Raw genomic sequence first — 20941 nt, 5'->3', positions numbered from 1 at the left:
TGAAAGCACCCACAGCAGGATGAATGAATGTGAAGATAGAATTTCAGCTATAGAAGATAGGATTGCAGTAAGTGACTGTGCAAAGAGAGATCACTTTAAAACAATAAGGGATCATGCAAAATCAATCCAACAATTGATAGATGATGCAAAGAAGGATAACATAAGACTGACAGGAATCCATGAAGTAGCAGGAAAAAATACAAATGACTTAAAAAAGCGATGAATGAATGTGAAGATAGAATTTCAGCTATAGAAGATAGGATTGCAGTAAGTGACTGTGCAAAGAGAGATCACTTTAAAACAATAAGGGATCATGCAAAATCAATCCAACAATTGATAGATGATGCAAAGAAGGATAACATAAGACTGACAGGAATCCATGAAGTAGCAGGAAAAAATACAAATGACTTAAAAAAGCGGTTCACAGAATTAATGACAGAAAAGTTACGTGTGAGGTATTCCAAGTCCTAAGAGAAAACAACCTCCAATCTAGAGTGATGTATCCTGAAAAACTCTCTTTTAAAATGGATGGGGAAATAAGTTACTTCCATGACAAAGAACACCTGAGAAACTTCATGACTATCAAACCAGAACAATAAGGAATTCTAATCAATATCCTAAAAAAGACAATAAAGGTCACAACACCATGAGGCTCAACAGAGCAAATCAATTAGACAAGGCAAGAAACTAAATGGGTGGGGATGAAAAGAGCCAACAATAGGAAAATAACATGACAATGATAAGTCAATACATATCAGTTATAACCATCAATGTCAATGGCTTCAATGCAACAATCAAAAGAAATAGACTACCAGAATGGATTAAGAAGCAAAATCCAACAACATGTTGTATAGAAGAAATGCACCTAGTTCAAAAGAAACTCATAAACTGAAAGTGAAAGGATGGAAAACAGTTCTCCTTGTGACAGGAGCCCAGAAAAAAAAGCAGTAGCTATCTTATTTGTAGATAAAGTAAATTTCAAACCAAACTAATTAAGAGCAACAAAGAAGGTCACTACATCCTTGTAAAAAGAACAACCCAAGAGGAAGAGATGAGAATCATAAATATATATGCACCAAATATCAATGCCCCCAAATATACAAAACAAATGTTAAGGGACATGAAAAACCAAATAAGCACTAACACAAAGGTGGTGGAGGACCTCAACACCCCACTGTGACAAATAGACAGATCATCTACACAAAAAAATCAACAATGAAATACTAGAACTAAACCAAACTTTTGAACAAATGGACCTAATAGATGTCTACAGAGTGTTCAACTCCACAAAATCAGAATATGCATTCCTTTCAGCTGCACATGGATCATTCTCCAAAATAGACCATATGCTAGCTCATAGAACGGGTTTAAATGAATGCAAAGGAATCAAAGTTACCCCATGTATATTATCAGACAACATTGCAATTTAGCTGGAAATCAATTGCATAAGAAACTAAAAACTTCACAAACACGTTGAAACTGAACAATACTTTCCTGAAAAATCAATGGGCCACAGAGGAAATTAAAGAAGAAATTAGTCAATATTTATACATAAATCATAATTCCAATACAACATAAGGTAATCTATGGGATACAATGAAAGCAGTTCTACATGGAAAATTCATACCAGTAAAAGCCCACACTAGGAAAACAGAGGAAACTCAAATAACCTAATGATGAATCTTAGGCTCCTAGAAAAAGAAGAGCAAAAAAACCATATCTCATAAAAGGGAGGAAATTATAAAGATCAGAGCAGAAATCAATGCAGTGGAAACTAAGAGAAAGACATACACACACAAAAATATATAATGAATTGAAGAAATATAATGAATTGAAAGAATAAATAAAATCAATAAACCTTGTCAAAAAAGGAAAGAAAAGGCTCAGCTCCATGCAATTAGGAACAAAAAAAGTGAAGTCACAAGAGATCCAGCAGACATCCAGAGATTATCAATTCCTACTTCAAGAACCTGTGGTCTAATAAAATGGAAAATATAGAAGAAATGGACAGATTTCTTGATACTTATGAATTACCAAAGTTGAACAAAGAACACAAAAAAATTCTAAATACCCCAATTACAAAAAGTGTAATTGAAAACATAATTAAAAGTTTACCAATGAAGAAAAGCCCAGGTCCTGATGGATCCACTGCTGAATTCTACAAAACATTTAGAGAAGAACTACTGCCACTACTCTTTAAACTTATCAATGAAATTGAAAGGGAAGCCAAATTCCAAATTCATTCCTGGAAGCAAGTGTTACTTTGATTCTAAACCAGGGAAAGACCCAACCAAGAAAGAGAACTACAGGTCAATCTCCCTAATGAGCATAGATGCAAGACTCCTCAATAAGATACTGGCAAACATAATACAGAGGGTCATCAAGAAGATCATACACCCTGAACAAGTCAGATTTATTGCAGGTATAAAAGGATGGTTCAATAAATGTAATACATTATATCCAAAGTCAAGGACAAAAACCATATGATCATCTCAATACATACAGAAAAAGCATTTGAAAAAATTCAAAACCCATTCATGATAAAAACCCTACAGAAAATTGGAATAGATGGTCTTTATCTCAACTTGATAAAGGCTACCTATGAAAAACCAACAGCGAATATCATATTAGATGGCCAAAAACTGAAAACTTTCATGTTAAAATCAGGATCAACAAAAGGATGCCCACTATCACCACTCTTGTTCAATATACTTCTGGAAATATTAGCCACAGCAATTAGACAAGAGGAAGAAATTAAAGCAATAAAGATAGGAAAGGAAGAAGCCAAACTGTTATTATTTGCTGATGGTATGATACTCTACATAGAAGACCCAAACACCTCTGCCAAAACACTTCTAGACTTAATTGACACTTTAAGCAGAGTAGCTGGATACAAGGTCAAAACCCAAAAATGAACAGTTTTCTTGTACACAAATAACAGACTCACTTAGAGAGAAATTAGGGAAACAATTCTTTTCACAATAGCATCCAAAAAAAGGAAGTATCTAGAAATCAATCTAACAAAAAAAAGCAAAAGATCTTTGCACTGAAAAAAAAACAAAAAACAAAAAACTACAGCAAAAGAGATTGAAGAGAATATAAGAAAATTGAATGATATCCCCTGCTCCTGGGTAGGAAGAATCAACATAGTAAAAATGGCCATGCTGGTGCCACGCCTGCTCTGGCCCCAGCCACCATGGCTCCAGCTCCCGGAGGTAGCCTGGCCCCGATCCCCTGCGGGAAGGAGAGCCACGCCTGCTCCCGACCCAGCCACCATCACTCAAGTGCCAGAAGGTAGCTGCATGGGTGCCCCTGAGCCCCCATAGCTCCCCTTACAACACCCCCCCACGCACTCTCAGACCTCCTGACTGTGCCAGTCTTTGCACCCACTCTGCAGAGGCAGAGGTGGTCATCAAGGGTATTTTTCTGAATTCCCAATTTTGAACATCTTTAAAGAAAGGGTGTGGGAAACCTGTAGTAGAACGGTGTGGAGTTCAACCATTCAGAAGGTTGGGGAACTCAATCTGGGCCTTGCAGCCTGAGGTCAGTCAGTGTCATAGGGTTCAGCCATCAGCTAACTGAGATCAGGGGTCTTGCATTCTCGCTCTTTCTGAGCCATTAAATGGTAAATACACTATATTGAAATTTTGTTCACTGCAGACATGTTCTGAACTGCTTCTTCATTTCAATTTAATTCAAATGATTTAAGGGTGATAGACTAGTGACTACCACAGGTGGTCAGTGTCCAAGTTGTGCTTGATCTTAATGTGTTGCTGATTGTATCAGTTGGGATAAAGCATTGCAGATGATTTGATGAGCTGTTTTCTCTGATGTTATGAAGATGAGAATGTCTGTGGGTTGTTAGAGACACAGAAGCTAGGGCACAACTATATCAGGAAGATTTGGGTGATAACCCAGGGATTAAACCAAGGACAATCTGACAACAAAAATAAAAATGAGAAAACACTTAAGCAAGACACAAAGACAGACTTCCAGTTCACCAATGGCAAACAGTAGGGCAAATGAGGATGAAAAGGCCGATAGTGACCCACCAGGAAACCCTGAACTCAAAGCACAGGAAGTGATAAAACAGATTAATCAGGCTCTAGAAAAATTCAAAACAGAAATAATTTCCCAGATAACCATAGAGATGGTGAGCAAAATGGAAGTCATGATTCGAGACTCTAGAGCAGAAACTGACAAAAAAATAGATGAGCTCAGGACCATGATAGAAGCCATGAAGGCCCAGCATAAGAAAGAAATGGAAACAATAAATGCCCAACATAGGGAAGAAATGGAATCCATAAAACAGATTCAAACAGATATCCAGGAGATTAAACACTCCATTGAAAGAGTATGCAACAGAATAAAAGAATGGGAAGATGGACTCTCAGATGTAGAAGATAAGATTGCAGTCAGTGACCATGAAAAGAGAGGTCTCTTAAAAACAGTAAGGGATCATGAGAAATTGATCCAACAACTCCTAGATGATGCAAAGAAGAATAACATAAGACTGATAGGAATACATGAAGTAACAGGAGAATATACAAATGATTTTAAAAAAGCTGTTCACAGAATTAATGACAGAAAACCTTCCAAACAGAGGGGAAAAATTTGACATTCAGATAACTGAGGCCTATAAGACCCCAACTAGCTACAATAAAAAAAAAATCTACACTTAGACATATAATAATCAAGATGCCAGAAACCCAACAGGAGAACAAAATACTACAAGCAGTAAGAGAAAAGAAACAAATCACATGCAAAGGAAAGCCCATCAGAATCACAGAAGACTTTTCAGTATAAACCCTTGGGGCAAGGAGAGCCTGGAATGAGATATTTCAAGTACTAAAAGAGAACAACCTCCAACCTAGACTGGTGTTTCATGCAAAACTCTCTTTCAGAATGGATGGGGAAATAAGACACTTCCATGACAAAGAACACCTGAGAAACTACATGAATACCAAACCAGCACTACAAGGAATTCTAAACAAGATCCTAGAAAAAGACAATGAAGGCAACAACACCATGAGGCCCAACAGAGCAAATCAAATAGGCAAGGCAAGAAACTAAAAGGAGAAGGTGAAAAAGTAAAAAGAGTCAACAAAAGGCCAATAACATGACAATAATAAGTCAGTACATATCAGTTATAATCATCAATGTCAATGGCCTCAACTCACCAATCAAGAGAAATAGACTGGCAAAATGGAATAAGAAGCAAAATCCAGCACTATGTTGTATACAAGAAACACACCTAGTGCAAAAAGAAGCCCATAGACTGAAAGCAAAAAGATAGAAAACAATTCTCCATGTGACAGGAGCCCAGGAAAAAAAGGGGGTAGCAATCTTATTTGCAGACAAAGCAAATTTCAAACTAAAACTGATTCTAGCATTATTGATGTAGGACAGTACTGTATCATACCTCTGTGAATGTAAAATATCTTGTACCTGCTTTATGATACAGAGTAGGGACTGTGCTTTATCAGAGCTACATTTAATGATATTACTCTAGAATGTTGTCTTTCCAGATGATCATTGAGATGCTAATAAAAAAAATGGTGCCAGGTACCACAACAGCAACAGAACTTTGCTGTTTTCTGGATATTATTCTTTTCTTTGTTTTGGTTTTTTTTAATGGAATGTGCTGAATGTCTATAATTTTGTTCAGATGACTGCAGAATCTGGAAAAGCTGTTGCTGCTATCGATGCATAACATACCGCTATTATTAGTCTTTTTATATAAATATATATATATTGAATTTTGGGAAACTTTAATGGTGTTGTCAACTTTGGAAAAAGTTATCCCAATTTACTGTGTTGAGTTGGCATTGTACAGAAATGGTCAGCCATATTGGTCTAGAAATATTCATTTTTTTATTTTTATTTTTTATTTTTATTTTTCCATTTGTACAGGGGTAACACAATTTACTAAATATGTAAGGTCATATCTACATGGGTTTGATTACAGAAACTAATAAAGTATTCTCTAAATAATGAAAAAGAATAAGATAAGACTAAAAGAAAGAAGCAATTTAAATATGTTAGACCATTTTCATTTTCAGAATTAAGGATTATTTTAATCTTACATCATTGCCTTTTCTCTTTTACTTTCCTTTTTAGTTTTATTTTAGGATTTCCTATTTTTAATGTTCATACAGAGATTTCTTTAACTGAAATACCGAATAGTTTCTCTGGTGTGAAAAACTATAATAGTACACAGGATCCTAATGAGATAATAATGTGAAATAGGAAGTAAATGGCTAAAGGTGTAGGGAAAGTGGGAAGGGTGGGAGAAAGGTAATAAGGGAGAGGAAAAAATATGAGAAACTGAAAAAATGAAAATAAAGTGTTTTTAAATGGATAGGGGAGGAGAGGGTGAAGGGAAGGCAGGTTGTGAAGGGGAAGAAATGAGAATCAAGACCTATTATGTAAAGGTACAGGATCCCAATGATGAATGTAACTGTATTGTATACCTAGATTGTACCAATAAATTAAATAAAAAGAAAAAAAATGGCCATACTACCAAAATTGCTATACAGATTCAATGCAATGCTGATTGAAATACCAACAGTGTATTTTACATACCTAGAGAAAATAATCCAAAAATTCATTTAGAATCAGAAGAGACCTAGAATAACAAAAGCAATTCTAGGCAACAGGAACATGGCAGGGGGTATCAAAATTCCCAACTTGAAACTATGCTACAAAGTCACTGTGATAGGAAAAACAAAAAACTAAAAACACCACAGTAGTGGCAAAGAAACAGACCTGAGTATGAGTGGAACAGACTGGAAGATACAAAAAGTAATTCAGATGTACTCAGCTACCTCATCTTTGACAAAGGAGCTGACCTTCCCCCCTGGAGGAAAGATAGTCTCTTTAATAAATGGTGTTTGAAAAACTGGATTTCAACCTGCCAAAGATTAAAATTAGACCCTTATCTTTCACTATGCATTGAACTAAAATCCAAGTGAATTAAAAATCTAAATATTAATACAGAAACACTAAACTTGCTGGAAGATAAATTAGGCAGAACCCTTAAAGACACTGGCATGGGAAAAGACTTTATGAACAAATCCTCAGTAGCACGGGTACTAGCACAAAGAATCAACAACTGGAATCTCATATTATTAAAAATCTTCTGCACTGCAAAAGAAATCATCAACAGAGCTAAGAGATAACCTACAATGTGGGAAAAAAAATTTTAGCAGCTGCTCCTCAGGCAAAGGACTATTATCTAGAATATATAAAGAACTCAAAAAAATCAGCCTCCCAAATATATAGACCCACTTCAAAAATGGGCATCTGAAATGAAAAGACATTTCTCAGACAAAGAACTAAAAGTGTCAAGTCAATAGATGAAAAAATGTTCCATATCACTGGTTATTTGAGATATGCAGATGAAAACAACACTGAGATTCCACCTCACCCCACAAAGAATGGCTGCTATCAAGAAATCAACCAATAACAAATGTTGGCAGAGTTGTGGGGAGAAAGGAACCCTTCTCCATTGTTGGTGGGAGTGCAGAATGTTTCAACCACTATTGAAATCAATATGGAGCTACCTCAAAGAAATAGGATTAGAGGTTCCATTTGACCCAGCCATCCCTCTGCTGGTTATCTTTCCAAAAGAATTAAAAGAATCATATCACAGTGATTTGTGTGCACCTATGTTTATAGCGGCACAGATTGTAATAGCTAAAACTTGGAAACAGGCCATTTGCCCATCAGTTGGAAACTGTGTAAAGAAGGTGTGGTTTTTCTATAAAATGGAATACTGCTCAGCCATAAAGAATTAGAAATTAGAGTTATTCATAGGAAAATGGATACATATTGAGGATATACTCCTAAGTGAAATAAATAAGTCACACATGTGTAAATACCGAGTAGTTTCTCTGGTGTGAAAAACTATAATAGTACATAAGATCCTAATGAGATAATTGACCATGTGAAATAGGAAGAAAAGGGCTAAAGGTGTAGGGAAAGTGGGAAGGGTAGGGGAAAGGTAATAAGGGAAAAGAAAAATATGAAAAAAATTAAAAAATGGAAATAATTTGTTTGTAAATGGGGAAGGGAGGAGGGTACAGACAAAGGGAAAAAATGAGAACCAAGACCTGTCATGTAAAGGTACAAGATCTCAATAATGAATGTAATTGTACTGTATACCTAAAATGTACCAGTAAAGTCAATAAAAGAAAAAAATAATATACCTGTGTAGAATGTAAAGTCATTGTTAAATTTATTTGATAGTGGTTTGATTTTTGTATGATTTTTATTGTACTCTGTGCACTTGCTTATATTTCTAAAACTGCTGCTCATATTTTATGATTACAGAATTAAGCAGTTTTTCACTCTGATAAAGAATGTCAATATTTAGGAGATGCACTTTGTAGACATGCCTATTTGCTCCTCAAATTTTCAAACTCCCTTTCTGTGTCAAAGCAAATGACAAAAATACTGTACATCTCGATGAAGCATTTTCACTTTTACGACCTTGCATGTGACATCTCATTTTCTGCATAAAACTTTGAAAGAACCATGGATTTATTTTATAAACTTTTAAAAAGCTGAAGCAATATCACATGAGGATTGACTTAGACTTATAAAATTTGTATTCAAAATGCTATCTATTAAGCAGGGTGCATTCTTCCCTTCAACACATGCTGTCAGCTCCTGATGTACTGGTATTTTGTACATTATCAGCAAGGAAGAGCTAAATGCTTCCTTTAACCATGCTCAGTGAAACACCCTTCTTTACTCTTGGTTTGCTGACATAACTATATTCTAGCCTCCTAATTTCTTGTTCTTCTACTGATTTCTATTTTAATGAGTCGTAATAGGAAACAGATGGTGCCACCAAAATTAGGATAAGTTGAGAAGAATTTAAGGAGAGGACAATTGGAAAAAGAGTGTTGGGGTGCAGAGCAATCCCAAGGGCCCATGCAGTGCTGATCTGCTTCACCACCTGTGGAACCAAGGTGAATAAGGCTGGTGAGAAGGGCATATGATGGGAGTTAAAATCTATGGTGAAGGACACAGATGGTTGGCACAACACTACAGGACAAGGAGTTTGGGGGAAAACACTCTACCTAGCTCTCTTTCCTCACCATGGTCTCCTATTTTCACTTTGGCTGAACCCAACCATAAGTAAGAGGAGGCACAGGAAAACCCCATGGGCATGGGGCAGAGTAACATGTAGATATAGCCCAGAGAAAGATATTCACCACCGTATCATTAGTGCCTTTCATTATAAATTGTCTGGAAGTAGATGATGTCTATATGCATAAATAAATAATATTAATTCCTTATAAGCAGTGCTCACTTTGGTCGCTCATGTTGGCATTTTTCTATAGCAGAGCTGCCTACTCAAATTGTAAGCTATTTTCTGCTGTGATGCAGTCCTATGTCGTTATAATAGGATGAGCCTAGAAAGCTTTCTGGAGTAAACACATTAGTTATCTTCTTCTTAATTGAAATGCCAGGTGGGTTAAAAAATAACTGTCATATCTTCTTTAGAGGAATGTCTGTTTTCAGTATGAGCCTTGAAATATTGCATAATGATCGTGTCATATGTTGATATTGCTAAAATGAATTTGTCTGTAATCTTGTTTAATTTCTCTCTTTCCACTATTCATTAAGAAGGGAGTACATACACTGAGGATGTTGTACTTCAAAATCTGGAATGTCAGGAAGAGTGAAGAGCAGAAAGGAGTCACACCTCAGAGTCATCCAATTGTGATTTCTTGGAGCTCAGGTGATTTTTGTGACCATTTAATCCAAGCACTTTATTTTATAACTTAGGTGGCAAAATCCACACAGCCTACAGATCTTGGTCAAGGTCATCCATGTATTAGAACTTCCTTTGTCTTTCACTACACCTAACATAAACACTACATGTTATAATTATAGAGAACTTGCTCATTATGTTTTTGAGTGCCTTGCACCAAACACTGGGGGTCCAGAAATCAACAAAACAGAAAGAGTCCCTTTTCTTAATATGGGGCTTCTGGGAAGTGCAGATAATTACTAAATAAATAGATTTCAAGGCTAATGAAAGATTTCAAAGCTAATGAAAAATAAGGTAAGATAATAGAAAATGGTAGAGAAGGTGGGTAAAATTTTGAATCAGGTCAAGCACATTCTCTTGTAAGACATTTTTTATGGTACAATGAATAAAGTACAGGAATGAGTTATTCAGGCATGTGGGAGGAGAGTTTCAGGCAAAGCAAACAGCCAGTATAAAAGGCTAGGAGGACCTGTGCTATGGGAGAGGAAGTAGGCTATTATGGATGGATCAGAAGTGGAGGGAGATGTAGGGTATCAGATCCAAGAGGTACAGTGAGGCAGATCATGCAGAGTTCCATGTTATATTTAGGACTTTGATTTCAAGTATGATGGGAAGCCACTGATGCATTTTCAGCAGAGGAATTATATGATCTGAAAAGAGTTTTAGAAAGATCAATCTGGGCATTGTGTAGAAAACAGATTGTAGCAGGAGTGTGGAAATGGAAAGGGAAGAGGCAGATAAATTAACCAGGAGATTAAGAGGCTATTATAATAGTCCCAATTATATTGTAAAGATAGAGCCTTTTATCCATGCCAGCAAGTACAGATACTAGGGGTTAGGGGATAAGAATCAAAGATGATACCAAGGCTTTGGCCTAACGAGTGGGAGGAACAGGTTGTACACTGAAGGAGTAGGTTTGGAAAGAAAGACAAAACTATAGCTTGAACACATTAGATTTGAGACAGTTGGATATGTGAGTTTGGAGTCTAAGTGAGAAGTCCAGGCCACCTATACTATTCAGCATATAAATGATACATAAAGTTATATTGGATTAGTCAAGATCACTTAGAGCATTCGTACTTAGTGGACAGAGTCCTTAGGACACATCAAAGACTAGGAGATACAGTGGAACTTCAAGTTACAACTGGCCTGACATACGAAAAAATGGGTTAATTAGGTTAACAAAAGATTCAGCTGCCTCTTGTTATCTATAGCGTGTACCCAGGTAAGTATCCAAATCTCAGCTGTATTGACTTACAACCAATTTGAGTTAGAACCAGACCTTGGGAACCAATTGAGTTCATAGGTCAAGGGTCCACTTTAGAATGATAAGGAAGATCCAGCCAAGTTTACTGAGAAGAAGGTATTACTGAGATAGAAAAACAATGAGAGAATAACTTCCTAGAAACAAATATACCAACCAACCTTTCCGAGAAGGAAGGTGTGGTCAATTCCATCACGATATTTCAAGTTAAGGTGATAACTAACAATTGGCCAGCCATTGGACTTAGCCACTGGTATTTGGAGTTCAGTAATGACCATGGCAATTGCAGTGGTGATACAGTGGAGGGACAAAAGAGTTCAAGTGAGAACAAGAGTACAAAAAAATTAGTATCGCTAAAAAAAAAATCAGGGAAATGCAAATCAAAATCATGATGAGTTATCACCTCATGCTACTAAAAATGGCTATCATCAAAAAAGATTACAGGTAGCAAGTGTTGGTGAGGATATAAAGAAAAGGAAACACTTGCATACTATAGATAGGAACATAAATAACTACAGCCTTTATGGAAAACAGTATGGAGTTTCCTCAAAAAATTGAAACCAAGAAGTATGCACTATCCAACAATCCCACTATTGGAAATATATCCAAAGGAAGTGAAATCAGTATGTTGAAGAGATATCTGCAGTTCCATGTATAATGCAGCACTACTCACATTAGACAAGAGATGTAAATGATGTAAATGTCTTATCAACTGAAAAAAGTTCTATTTATTTTTTATTTTTTTCTTGTCATGTGGAGAATTGTTTTCCATCCTTTCACTTTCAGTCTATGGGTTTCTTTTTGCACTAGGTGTGTTTCTTGTATACAACATATTGTTGAAATTTGCTTCTTATTTCATTCTGCCATTCTGTTTCTCTTGATTGGTGAGTTGAGGCCATTGACATTGATGGTTATAATGATATGTACTGACTTATTATTGACATGTTATTGGCCTTTTGTTGACTCTTTTTACTTTTTCACCTTCTCCTTTTAGTTTCTTGCCTTGCCTATTTGATTTGCTCTGTTGGGTCTAATGGTGTTGTCACCTTTATTGTCCCTTTCTAGGATCTTGTTTAGAATTCCTTGTAGTGCTGGTTTGGTATTCATGTAGTTTCTCAGGTGTTCTTTGTCGTGGACGTGTCTTATTTCCCCATCCATTTTGAAAGAGAGTTTTGCTGGATACATCAGTATAGGTTGGAGGTTGTTTTCTTTTAGTACTTGAAATATCTCATTCCAGGCTCTCCTTGCCCCAAGGGTTTGTGTTGAAAAGTCTTCTGTGATTCTGATGGGCTTTCCTTTGTACAGAAGTGGACAACCATATTGGTCTAGAAACGTTAATTTATTTTTATTTGTATTTTTTATTTTTTCCATGTGTACAGGGGTAACACATCATACTAAATATGTAAGGTCATATCCATGTGGGTTTGATTACAGAAACTAATAAAGTATTCTCTAAATAATGAAGAAAAGAATAAGATAAGACTATAAGAGCGAGAAGCAATTTAAATACGTTCAGGGACCATTTTCATCTCCAGAATTAAGGATTATTTAAATCCTACATCATTGCCTTTTCTCTTTCACTTTCCTTTTTAGTTTTATTTTAGGATTCCCTATTTTTAATGTTCATACAGATATTTCTTTAACTGAAATACTGAATAGTTTCTTTGGTGTGAAAAACTATAATATTACACAGGATCATAATGAGATAATTAATAATGTGAAATAGGAAGTAAATGGCTAAAGGTGTAGGGACAGTGGGAGCGGTGGGGGAAAGGTAATAAGGGAGAGGAAAAAAATATGAGAAACTGAAAAAATAGAAATAAAGTGTTTGTAAATGGGGAGGGGAGGGGGGTGAAAGGAGGGCAGGGACAAGGGGAAAAATGAGAATCAAGACCTCTTATGTAAAGGTACAGAATCCCAATGATGAATGTAATTGTATTGTATACCTAGATTGTACCAATAAACTCAATAAAAAGAAAAAAAAATTAAAAAAAAAAAAAAAGATAGTTGAGACCAGAAAAATGCATTCCTTGAATTACCATTTGACTATCTTTGGTTATCATCCTACTTTTCCTTTTGCCCACTGGTTCATACTGAGAGTTGACTACAGGCAGTCCTATGTCAGAGGGGTAGAATCAGCTGATATAACAAGCTTACTTTAATGTTCATTTTGACTTGTGTATGTGCGTGTGGTATTGTGTATAAAACCCAGGACCTCAATATGCTAGCGAAGCACTCTATCACTGAGCTATATCCCCAGCCCTCATTTCTGCATTTTAATAACAAAATGAGAAAAACTATTTTAAATTAGATGATTCTCAGTTTGGGGAGGCATAATTTAACCTCCTATTCTACATTAACTTCTTTACTGATAAAATATTATTTTAGAAGACTGATATTAAATCCTCAGAAAATAAAGCCAGAGTCCTCAATTTATTTTTGAGTCCTCTCTATGTAAAATATATATTACCTTTTTCTCTTTATCATAATAATATGATAATTTGTCCATTTATTTTTCTTAATTCTGATATTTGATGGCATTTCATCAAATTCCAAAATAAAAAACTAAGTACTAAAAAAAAAAAATTCAACTTTGCAAGATAACATTTGTCAGGGTTAGTGTTTGAGAGAACACTAAGAAGGAGGGCAGCCAGGGATTTAGCTCAGTGCTTCCACTGCCTGCCTCGCAAGCACAGGGTCCCGAGTTTGATCCCCAGTGCCAATAAATAAATAAATAAGAAGGAGGGCAGAAAGTAGGCCAACAGGTTGGTCCTCCACCCTGTCAGGACCCAGCTGTACCTGTAGTGCCAGGTACCGCCTGGGCCCACAGGATGCTTGCAGTGAGAGATGTAGGAGGATGGGTGTTATAGTGGAGGTCAAGCTGGTGTTGACAGGAGATTAAAATTACATTTGCAGATTCCAAGAAATCTATGGGAGCTCATGTATGCCATATTCTTGGTTTACAAAAATATTTTTAAAAGGTTATAATCCAATTTTAAATCATTTGAATGCTACTGTGTTACCATGTAATGCCATCATATTTCTGGTTGTGTTCACATTTCAATTGGTTCCAGCGATATATCTACACTGACAATATTTACATTTTAAGTCATTTGAATCTAACTGGGAGACTGATGGAGGAGCAGTCTCTATGTTACATAGATTGGGGAGGAGTACTACAGGGCAAAACGATCTAGAAGAAACTGAGGACCTGGGACAGGACCAGGAGGTACCATCCTCTGAAGAGCTATGTTCTCAAGGTAGCACTCTGATTTCCAAAGGTTCTTTTGTCCACTACCTAAAGCCCAGCAGTCCATAGTACCCTCCCCCTAAGCAACAGAGCATTCAATGGAGATGAAAAGCAATCAGTCACCAGTATTTGAAGGAAATTGCAGGTGACACTTCCATATCCTGAAGTTCCTGTGGTGCACAAGCACCCACAATAGCAATGAAAGGCCTAGACAAAAAGAGGAAAATTAATGGAAAGAGAGTTGATGAGCCCTACTGAAGTCAGTCAGGGCAAAAAGTCTATCCTACAAGAACTGAATTTTGATTAACTGTGGCAAAACTAATAACATCTGTTAGCATAAGGGCTTCACACTAGGAAGCAATCAGACCAGCAAAAGCCAGGCAAGAACAGATGACAAAAGTATTGTTTGATGACAGAGGACCAGGAAATAAGAGAAGGGGAAGTCTAAGCTCTGATGAAGATGGAGATCTGTCCTAATTATCCCTAAGGGTTTGTCACCATGTCTTGAAAAGACATTAATCAGGATATTTATCCTAAAGTCATATTCTAATCAGGACAGATCTGGGAACAGAAATGAATTATAAACTGGGTAATGAACTGGATATCTGGATAGAATACCTATCTAGTGTAGATATGGATATGTATTCATGCATAAACATTTAATTAGAATATTACTTTAATATTAACTTAAATACACATAACTGTATAGATAGGTATGTGTGAAATTAATGCATAGCTATATGTGGCTATGCATGTTTTATATATATATAGTATATGTATATTGTATATATTTTGTGTAAATGAACATATATATACTTAATTTGTTATGAGTAATCATGCTATAATTAATGACAAACTATTTGTAATTTTAGGCTTTCTCTAGTAACTCTTTTTTGTATTTGTAAATTTTGAAATTAAAAGAAATCTTTCTATATAATTAATAAAATCTTCTAGTGACCTAAGAATTTCATATTTGTCTTCATGGAAGAGCAAGTAAACATATTCCTTTAAAAAGATACCAGAAGAAGAACAAATTCTGTTTGACCTTTTACAATTGCATGAGGTGTAGAAAATGAATGACGAGGATATATTATATATTGCTTTAAATATCCTTGGTGGGCCAGGGATTTAGCTCAGTGGTTCTGCTGCCTGCTTCACAAGCACAAGGACCTGAGTTCAATCCCTGGTACCAAAACAAAACAAAACAAAAAAGCTCATTTGGAACAAGAAAAGACCCAGAATAGCAAAAGCAATTCTAAGCAATAAAGACAAGGTAGGGTGTATCACAATCTCCAACTCATAATACAAGGTTGAAAAATACTATAAAGCTACTGTGATGAAAACAGCATGGTACTGGCAAAGAAGCAGACCCAAGGCAGTGGAACAGACCAGAAGATTCAGATACAATTCCAGATATACTCAGCCATATTTCATGTTTGACAAAGGAGCCCAAACATCCCCACTGGAAGAGAGATAGCCTCTTTAATAAGTAGTGCTGTGAAAATTGGATTTCAACTTGCCAAAGCTTAAAACTAGACCTTTCTCTCTCATCATGAACTGAACTAAAATTGAAATGGATCAAAGATCTAAATATAAAAACAGAGGGCTGGGGATTTAGCTCAGTAGTTCTGCTGCCTGCTTCGCAAGCACAAGGACCCGAGTTAGATCCCTGGTAATACATACATACATACATACAAGCAAACAGAAACACAAAACTGGCTGGAAGAGAGGTTAGGTAGAATGCTTGAAGACAATGGTGTGGCAAAAGATTTCATGAACAAAACCTCAGATGCACATGAACCAGCATAAGGAATCAGCTAGGATCTCATTAAAAAGCTTCTGCACAGTAAGAGAAACCACCAACAGAGTGAAGAGACAACCCACTATGTGGGAAAAAATTTTACCAGCTGTTCCTCAGACAAAAGTCTACTATCTGGAATATATAAAGAACTTAAAAGAATCAGACCTCACAGATTTAAAGACTCAGTCCAAAGATGGACATCTGAAATGAACAGACTTCTCAGACAAAGAGGTAAAACCAGCATATAAGCATATGAAAAAATGTTCAACATCACTGATCATTCAAGAGATGCAAAAGAAAAACAACACTAGGATTCCACCTCACTCCAGAAAGAATGGCTACTATCAAGAAATCAACCCATAACAAATGCTGGCGGGATTGAGGAGGGGAAAAAAAAAACAACCCCTTCTCCACTGTTGCTGAGAGTGTAGAGTGGTGAATCCACTGTGGAAATCAGTATGTAGATACCTCAAAAAACTAGGATTACAAGTCCCATTTGACCCAGCTATTCCCCTGGTAGGTATCTTCACAAAAGAATCAAAATCATCATACCACAGTGATATATGTGCATATGTGCACCTATGTTCATAGCAGCACAGTTTGAAATAGCTAAAACTTGGAAACAGCCCAATTGCCCATCAACTGGAGGCTGAATAAAGATGTGGGTTTAAAAAAATAAAATAAAAGGGAGTACTACCTCAGTCATAAAGAAATAGAAACTAGAGACATTTATAGCTAAACGGTTACACATTGAGGCCATACTCAAGTGAAATAAGAAGGGCAGGATAATGGGGAAAAAATAAGAACCAAGACATATCATGCAAAGGTACAAGATCTCAATGATAAATGTAATTGTATTGTTTGCTTTAAATGTACCAATAAACTTAATGGGGGATAACAAGAATGAGGATCATAATCTTAGAAGTTGAGATTCAAAATAAAGGGTAAATAGAAAAAACAATACAAAGAGAAAATGTGATGCTATTACTTGATAACTGACTCTTGTCTTTTAAGGAAAGGGGAGAAAGGATTGAACAACTCCATACTTTAGAGTCACGATTTTAAGCTCAAGTGACCAGAAGAATTACAGAATCATTCTACACAAAACATTCTTTGTAAAGGGCTTTCAAATGCCTTATTTTTTTTTAAGTTGAATACTGTGCTCACCAAACTTTGGAGTCAACTAGGCATGGGAAAATCTCTGTGGTAATAGTTTATCCATGAACCTTCTCTGCACCTTTTCTGTATCTGCCCTTCTGCCTGACTCCATAAGCCATTCTTCCACCGGACCACTTGTTATGTGACCCCTGCCAAAGCGATCAACAGTATCAGGTGTGGGCTGATAAAGCCAAGAGCTATGGTTTCTCTGAGGGATAATTACATTTTAAAGGAGATTCAAGAAGAAATAGATCCTTAAAAATGCATGCACAAGACTGAAATTAATGGGCTTTAGGGTTTTTAAGACAAGCTGGAAGTCAGTTTGCCCCAAATGTCAGTCAGGGAGTGTGTTTATTTATGTACTGATTATCCTGAGTGTTGCTCAAACCGGTGTTATTTTAACCAATTGATTCTTGTATTGAATAAACTTGATAAAATTGTCATTTCTATATATCCTGTTATATTATCTTCTAAAAATTAATAGAAACATATACAATTTTCGGTAAAAGAAAGAAATAAATAGGGCACCCATGTGTAAGTACTGAACAGTTTCTGTGGTGTAACAAACTGAAAGTATAGATAAGGATGAAAATGTATAATAGATAATGTGAAACAGGAAGAGAAGGTCCAAAGGGGTAGTGGGAAGGGTAGAGGAAAGGAAAGAAGGGAAAGGAATAAATATGAGAAAAGGGAAACAAAGTCTTTATAAATAGGGAGAGGTGGAAGCATTGAAAAAGGCAGGGGAATAGCAAAATAAATAAATAAATAAAAACCAAGATAAATCATATAAAGGTACAAATTCCCAATGATGAATCACCATATTGTATGCCTAAAATGTACCAATATACTTCATGAGTTTTTAGAAAAGAAGAGTTTAGTAACATTAACTATTCAATAATTTTAAATTTCTATGAAACTATAGACACTATAAGTAAAATTAAAAAGCAAATGACCAATGGGAGAAAGTATTTGTAATCCACACAACTGGCAAAATAATGGTATCAGGAATTTATAAGGAATTTCTAGAGATTTATAAAAAGAGAAATAGAAAAATGTATAAAAAGTATAAATAAGCAATTCACAAAGGAAGAAATCTGCCCAGTCAACACAAAAATATTTTCAATCTCACAAGTAATCATGGAATATAAATTTTAAAATTAACAAGGAACTTTTCAGACCTATCAGACTGGCATAGCTCAAAATGTGCAGATGTAATATCTTGTAAAGTTGAAGCAAATATTACAAAACTGAAAATATACCAATCTTACAACACAACAATTCCCCTTCTAGGTGGTGTTAGGTGCACCATGGAAGAGTCCTGAACATAAGCACTGGCAGACACGTGCGAGGAAGCTGCTCTATAGGCAAACGCAGCTAAATCCCCAGCCTGAGAATGGATATTTCTACTCTGGAACATGTCTACCATTTCTACTGCAGAACCAGCAACTAAAAAGAGTGAGCTATGTCTCTATGTGTTAAAATAGATACATCTCATAACACAAGGTTGAAAGAAGAAATACGCATTCCAGAATGATACAGTATGACCATGTTCATGAAAAATTTTAAATCACCAACTAAATAATACATGGGTTAAAATCAATATATGGCCTAGAAAAATAGAAATAAAATTCATGATTACCTCTGATGAGGTTAGCAAGGAAAATAGTTCAGAGTAAGGTCTCAAAAATGGATTCATCTGTAATATTCTATTGCATTTAAATTTCTTACAAATATGAAGCAAAATGAAAAAATTTCAATTTTAGTACTAGATGATGGGTATTAACATGTTTATTATATACATCCCTGCATTTTAAAGATATTTTTCTAAATGTTAAAATATTTTTAAAAGAAAATAAGTAAAATAAACTGCATGCTTTGGTCCTACACAATTGCTCAGGTTAGTCTATACAAATTACACAACACATTTGATAGTGCATTTTCTTACACCATTCTTCATGAAGTGCAGGACAGTGAAGTAATGCCCTGCATACACTTTAATAAAATGTAACCAAAGCTGGGCATGGTGGTGCATGCCTGTAATACCAGCACTTGGGAGGCTGAGGCAGGAGGATCACTATGAGTTTCAGACAAGCCTAGGCTACATAGTGAGTTCCAGGTCAGTCTCAAGTACATAGTGAGACCCTGTCTCAAAAAATAAATAAATGAATGAATAAATAAAATGCAACCAGAGGCCAACAAAAGTATGGTAGCTATGGAAACACTAGTATCTTCTCAACATTTACTTCCTTAATGCTCACATGCATAGGTTCAATCTTGCAGTCTAAAATGAGGAGGTTTCTAAAGTTTGTTTACACGCATGACTGACGATACCGAGATTCTCCTGGGCCTTGGTCTTCCGTGCCCAGGTGCTTTCTTGCTCTAAGCTGCACTGGGACTAGCCCTTCCATCACCTGCGCGGGTGTAATTGCCTCATTATTCCTTTCATTCCTCTGGCGTTTTCCTACTTTGGTGTTTGTGAAGCCAAAAGTTAACCACATCTGTAAACTCAGAAAGAGGTCTCTCCAGTCTTTCAAGATACTTTCTCTCATTTCCAGAAATCTTATCTACAGACTGCAAGAAGACAGGTAGCAATGTCCCTCCAGCTCGTCTGTATATCCACGTCAACCGAATACCCAACTGAACTGTAACCCAAATCAAAGCTCTCACTCCCGTTCTCAATCCTGAGTTACTCAATTTGTATATTTTCTCTTCTAAGCCCCCTGAAAATGGAACTGCATCTCAATCTTTTCAAGTGACATTTTAAATAACACAACATGTAAACTAATGCTTAGAAATATAACATTATTTGTGATCATACAAATTCATGGGGAGGAAATACTATGAGAAGGATCAGGTAGAAAACAAAACTATACAGTTTTACTTTTCAAATATCATACTTTTGTGACAGTAATCAGTAAACTGCCCCACAAAGATATATAGTTCACTCATGTTATTTGAAACATGAGCAATATTTATCAATTCCTGAGGGGCATGCAATTATTCTTTCTAACCATCAACTTTCTTGATGAGAACCCAATGAAATCACCACCACTTCCTTAGAAGTGGAAATTGAATTCATTTTTAAATTAAAAATATAAGAACTACGAAATACATCTTAGCAGCTGACTTTGTCAAGTGATCATATAACTCCTATGTGTGTTTTCTACAAATGATGCCTCTATACAAATTTGCTGATGTAAAGGAACAAAACAAATCAAGAATGACAGCTGAATATTAAAAATTGCAGAAAGTCAGACATAGAGCTTTAAAATCCATAGTTCCTTCATGACCTACATTGAACTTTGAAGAAAAAACTTCTTGGCAAGGACCTCACAAAATTCATTGGTCATGTAGCCCAAAATGTCAAGCTTATTCACAAAAATGAAGTGTTTGCCCAACAATAACTATGAATTAATCATTATTATTGTAAGTAGTATTCCCAGAAGGCATTTTTAATATCACATAGCTTGGTATAGGGCAGCAGTGGTGAACTCATGGCATGTGGACTACAGTGGACTGTTTGTTGTCATTGACAGTGCTAAAAGGTTTGCCATCACTAGTAAAGGCAAATTTTCTGGGTACTGCTTTATGCTATTGGTAGAAACATACAGGTGTGCTGATGCCTTTTTTGTGAGTGTTGATTACAAATTAATTGCCTTTCATGAAGTATTTTCATAAGCA

General features: G+C 35.8%; 1 protein-coding gene across 1 annotated transcript in view; it reads right to left on the bottom strand.

The window, feature by feature from the left end:
* Positions 1-20941, bottom strand: part of Ccdc148 (coiled-coil domain containing 148) — a 301801-nt gene that overhangs the window by 76004 nt on the left and 204856 nt on the right. The gene's annotated exons all lie outside the window — the stretch shown is intronic.

This window comes from Fukomys damarensis, unplaced genomic scaffold (genome assembly GCF_012274545.1).
Source record: "Fukomys damarensis isolate Sample0158 unplaced genomic scaffold, DMR_v1.0_HiC HiC_scaffold_26, whole genome shotgun sequence".
Classification (NCBI taxonomy): Eukaryota; Metazoa; Chordata; class Mammalia; order Rodentia; family Bathyergidae; genus Fukomys; species Fukomys damarensis.
Note: the sequence above shows the minus strand (reverse complement) of the source record. Positions and strands in the feature narration are given on the sequence as shown.